The 4,625-nt window shown below is 42.0% G+C and overlaps 1 long non-coding RNA gene across 1 annotated transcript; it reads right to left on the minus strand.

Annotated features, from left to right (window-relative positions):
- Window positions 1–2,010: 2,010 nt before the first annotated feature.
- LOC125842281 (uncharacterized) lies at window positions 2,011–4,153 on the minus strand. The gene is made up of 3 exons (XR_007443897.1): window positions 4,026–4,153; window positions 3,489–3,565; window positions 2,011–2,258 (listed from the first exon to the last, which is right to left on the minus strand). It is a non-coding gene; the product is annotated as an uncharacterized LOC125842281 (long non-coding RNA).
- Window positions 4,154–4,625: the final 472 nt, after the last annotated feature.

Consider the following 4,625-nt stretch of genomic DNA (forward strand, 5'->3'; position numbering starts at 1 on the left):
TTCAGTTCGGGATCGTAGGGAGTAAGTGGTTCACCTTGGATCCGTGTACTTGGCATACACTAGATTAAGACTCGGAAAGAGACAAAAACAAAATAAATAGTAAAATTAGGAAATATTTGATTAAAGTTCAATAACGTAGTTAAACTTAATCTAAAAACCAAATTTCCCGACAGTAATGCCCAAATTTGATATGCTCAAATTACACCTCTGTTCAGAAGCATAAGCAATCGTTATCACGTAAAGAACCCAACTTGTAGGTTGGAGTCGATACCATGAGGAATATGGTTTAGACTTAAGTTCAAAAATGATTATATTCATTTAGCCAATGTATTTTCGAGACAAATAAGTAAAAGGGAGGGGGGGATTTGTGTAATAAATTTTGGAAATTATGAAAGTAATTAGTAAGCAAGATTCAAACTTTTGTTTTTATCAAATTGAGAAGGAAACTAGGGCGTAGGTTTTCCCCATAAGCATATAATTTAGTGCTCCTAGTAATAGCAATCCCTTCCTAGTGTATTACATGCATAGCGATAAGTTATGTACCCCTAAATCCTTGGTCTGGCATCTCAAGAATTTCACCTCACACGTTGGTCCGGCAACATGTGTATAATTTACTAACCCTTATCATTACCTCATATTAGACGTCACATCGATGTATGGCTTAGTTTTCACCCTCTCACCAATCAACATTAATTCTATTAGATAGTATCACACTAAATCTATGTTGATAATTCTTTTCTTATTAACTACCTCCTTGGTCCAGCAAGTAGCAACAAGGCGAGTTCTAACATTGCGCACTGTTAAAAATACTTCTAGACGAAAGAATTATCAATGCACGCAAAACATTATTCGGGAATTACTTAGTTACTATTCTTACTTCGTTAATTTCTCATGGTTCCCACAACCCTAGCTGTGGATTTAGTTACACATATTAATAAGAACACAATTCATATTTTTAGAAGAAGAAATCATGAACTTATGTAACGAGAATGATAAACGCAGAATTTCAACTTGAGTTTCCAAACGAAAATGTTCAAACCAAACTTCGGAAATTAAGAATTGCTAAAGTTGCATGTTAATCTCCAAAGACAAAAACTAGAGCTATATTAATAAAGTCTAACTCCCAAAAATGAGGTTTAGATGCACTATATATAGAAAAATAAGTCCTAACTAAAAAGGAAATGAAATAAGGAAATAATGTTTTAGGACGAGGTTTCGATCGATGATACTGACCTACGGACCATGGTTTGATCTACGGTCAGTAAGTCCCTTTCGTGACTCAGGACTTTGGCAAATTTTTAACTTCAAAATCTTCAAATCTCTGAACCAAACGATGGAGCACCAGTATAGACCGTGGATTGATCTACGGTCCGTGGATCCTCGTCTTTAGCTCCATACTTAGGATCTTCAATATCAGGTAGTGGAACCCCTCTCAGAGTCATTTGACGGATCAGCAGTATGGTCCGTAGATCAATCTACGGTCCATCGATTGAAACCGTGGTTCCACACTTGGTCAAGAATTCCCAAATTTTCCTACAAGCCTTGCCTGCCCATCTACGACAACCATCTACGGAGCGTGAATGGACCTACAGTCCATAAATCACCTCCGTAGATGCCCTCTTCTACACATCCTACAGCTACATCTCTGAGTTTCCCCGTGTGAACATATTTCCTGCAAACATGAGAAAAATACATAAAAACCAATACAAAATGGCCCTAGACACACATAACTCCTAAGTGAAATGTATTAAAAATACCGTAAACGCATGATATATCAGGCATTAATCTACTAAATGCAGGGTTTTCAACCAAATATTATTTGCCTCTTTTACCCTTCAAAAATAGATTTCACACTAGACATAATGTCACGACCCGATTTCTCGAGTCATGATGGCACCTACTATACCCTACCAGTAGGTAAGCCAACCCGTAACCCAGAACATCAAGCAATGAGCAAAAGGGCAGAAACTAGCGAAAATAATAATCTAAACAAGGATAACAAAGCGAAAGCAACCCAAAATAAATATATACAGAAATCCCTCCCAGAACCTGGAAGTCACTAGTACAGAGCTATCTAATAAAGAGTACAAGTCCCAAAAGTGGACCACAACAGAGCGTGTCTCAAAGGCAACAAGACTAGCTAAATCAAAAGAAGGAGACAGAACAAACCCCAAAACGCCAAGTGCTCGCCCTCGTCTCCGAATCACAACTGCAAAAGGAGGCTGGAACTAATCACCGCTGGTAACTGGTACTGGGACCTGCATCACGAAATAGATGCAGAGCGTAGCATGAGTACCAACACAACAGGTACTCAGTAGGCATCATAGGCCGACTGAGCAAAAAGGGTAAAAACAATAAGAAAGGATAGAATCTAGACACAGAGAGGTCAAACGGATAAGAAAAGAAAGCACATGAGCATACCAGAAACAAACTAAGTACAACTAGACTAAACCTAACTGGACCCCCATAAGCCCAGAAGGTACACTCGTACACAAGCTTAAATAAAACCTGAACGAACCCCCATAAGCTCGACAGGTACATGGAAAAGCTAAGTCTACTGAGAAAGAAGAAAATCGGGCTCTCAGCCCAAAGTAACTAAGATAATCCATCAGACTCCACCCAGCCAGCAGTGCACTCCCAGCCCAGCTAGAAAGAGTGACCCTAGGGGGCACCCAACCAAACAGTCCACTCCCAGCCCAGCTAGAAAGAGGGACCCGTGAGTGAGGTAGATATCGCGAGTCGTCCTACCATGCAGTCAGCTCCCAGCCCAGCTAGAAAGAGCGACCCGGGGACACCCAGCCAGCAGCACACTCCCAGCCCAGCTAGAAAGAGAGGCCCGGGGGCGATCGCCGATATCACCGAGTCTACCCAGCCAGCGATACGTTCCCAGCCCAGCTAGAAAGAACGACCCCGGGGGTGATGGTATCTCCAATAGGATTCAATCCCACAACAACCACCGTGGAACGCCGCCCACTCTAAGATATTACATAAAAGGCTCCAAGCCTAGACTATCTCAATCCCACGCCTCGAGTGATGCACCAAACCTTTGAGAATGCGCCGGAACCGCAGAATACGAGGGAGAAGATACAGAAGTGCAACAAGTAGCGATAACGCCTAATCTAAGGCTCAAACTATCAGACTCAAGTCTGCTATTCCAGTCTACAAGGAGCTAAGTCATCCGAACGACGTCGGCAGAAAGTCAAGGCTATCCAGCCCACACGGGTCATAAGTCTAAGGCAATGCTAGCCTAACCTAGACTAAGGCATACAATACAAAGCATACAAGCATATAATAGCATTTAGCACATAGACATGCAACTCTACTGAACCGGATAACATGATACTATACCCGAAATATGGCCAATCGATTCTAACATGAGGTATCTAATCAAAGTAAGATAGTAAACTGGTACCCACCCCCAATTCACTCCAATCAACGTGTTTTTACACAATTAAGCTCAATCTAAAAGAAGGAAAGCCGTAGCCTACCTTAAGGCCAACCGTGCGCTCTCCAAATCACTTTACCGGAGCTTTCCCTTTCCGAACAGTCTCAAAACGCTGCCCCGCTATCAAAAATAGAGTCACAACGTTACTATGGTCATTTAGACACCAAAATCATAACAAACGGAGACGGGTCAATTTTGGAGTCAAAACGGGAATCGTGGGACCCGCACCGAACTGTCCAAATTTGACTCCGTCAAGAGACCCTAAACAGCACTCCAAACTTGTGTTCCAAAATGGAACACAATCCGAGGCTCAAAACACAGCAAAAACCAACAAGCAAGAAAACCCACTTTAAACAACTAATATAAACCCTACTGCAGCAGTCCAAAATCGAAATAAACGAAAATCAAAAGGTGCCCAGCACTCTTTAAACACTCTACAACGAAGTCACGACAATTCTCAACATGTGGGACTTCGAATCACCCAAAACCGAGCTAAAATGAGTGAGATATGACCAAAACAAAAATTCCAAAAACAAGGACTCGAAAACAGTACAGCAGTCAGGTTTTTCGCGAAATTTACCTCAAACGGGAACCCCAAACCACTATCCGAGCTCACCAACGCGTTGCCCTCGAAAAATCTCACAACTTTGCCTTTTGAATCGCCCAAATCGGACAAAAGATGAGAGAGTTAAGAGAGTTAGAAGTTTTGGAATTGTTGCTGAAAATCTGCATTATATTGCAGATTTTCTGCAATTTTTCCAAAACTAAAAACCCCGACGGGGTACTCCGATCTCGTTCGGAACCCCGTGCACGCAAACGAGATATGCAACCATACCAAATTCGATATTCCAGACTCAACGGCGCAGTCGAAATTTCCATCAGAGGTCATTTCGATAAAAAGTGGGTCCCACTTCCAAAGGCCATTTTAAGTCAAAACCCACAAAAGGGCTCGGAAAGATATCAAAAACCTCGGGACACAAAAGAAGGGTCAATCTAGACCAAACTCAACATTCCGGAGCTAACCGCACTGACGGAATTCTCATCCGAGCGCGTTTACTCAAAATGTTGACCAAAGTCAAACTTAAGCCAAAATTCAAAGGCTAAAACGCCTAATTGCACTGACTCACACTGAAAACCTCGGGAGTCATGTCGACCATGCTACTAGCCTAAAATGACCGTT

The sequence above is a fragment of the Solanum stenotomum genome, chromosome 10, assembly GCF_019186545.1.
Source record: "Solanum stenotomum isolate F172 chromosome 10, ASM1918654v1, whole genome shotgun sequence".
Taxonomy (NCBI): Eukaryota; Viridiplantae; Streptophyta; class Magnoliopsida; order Solanales; family Solanaceae; genus Solanum; species Solanum stenotomum.